General features: G+C 45.6%; 1 non-coding gene across 1 annotated transcript; it reads left to right on the forward strand.

Annotated features, from left to right (window-relative positions):
- Nucleotides 1–107, forward strand: LOC130464523 (small nucleolar RNA R71). Its single transcript, XR_008924927.1, has one exon. It is a non-coding gene; the product is annotated as a small nucleolar RNA R71 (small nucleolar RNA).
- Nucleotides 108–555: the final 448 nt, after the last annotated feature.

Below are 555 nucleotides of genomic sequence, written 5' to 3' on the forward strand. Positions count from 1 at the left end.
AAACCATGGTGCAGGCATTCTCTTTGCAAATCCTTGAATCTCTCCCAAACCTCGAACAAACTCTCATCCGCTTGTTGTGAGATACCTAATATCTGACCCCTCAGGCGAGCCGTTTTCTCAGGTGGAAAATATTTAACATAAAAAGCAAGAGCCAAGGATTCCCAATTATTGATTTTCAAAGCCGCCCGATTCAACCCATTAATCCACAGTTTAGCTTTCCCACTCAAAGAGAACGGGAAAAGTATCTCCACAGTCTGCTCCGGAGTCAATCCCTTTTGCTTGATGGTGGAGCAATATTGGATAAAGGACTGAATGTGAAGATTCGGATCTTCACCTGGTTCCCCACCGTACTGGCGTCTCTCGATCATGTTAATCAATGCAGGCTCAATCTTGAAGGTCTCAGCCGCAATAGAAGGCATGATCGCCTTTGGTAGCACGGACAGACTTGGCTTAGAATAGTCCGTAAGCCGTGGGGTAGGTGGCGGTATCAGATTTTCGTCACCCATCTCTATCTCTGGAACTGAATCTGTATCTGAAGGAAAAAGATCGCCAATA

This window comes from Spinacia oleracea, chromosome 6 (genome assembly GCF_020520425.1).
Source record: "Spinacia oleracea cultivar Varoflay chromosome 6, BTI_SOV_V1, whole genome shotgun sequence".
In the NCBI taxonomy this organism is placed as follows: domain Eukaryota; kingdom Viridiplantae; phylum Streptophyta; class Magnoliopsida; order Caryophyllales; family Amaranthaceae; genus Spinacia; species Spinacia oleracea.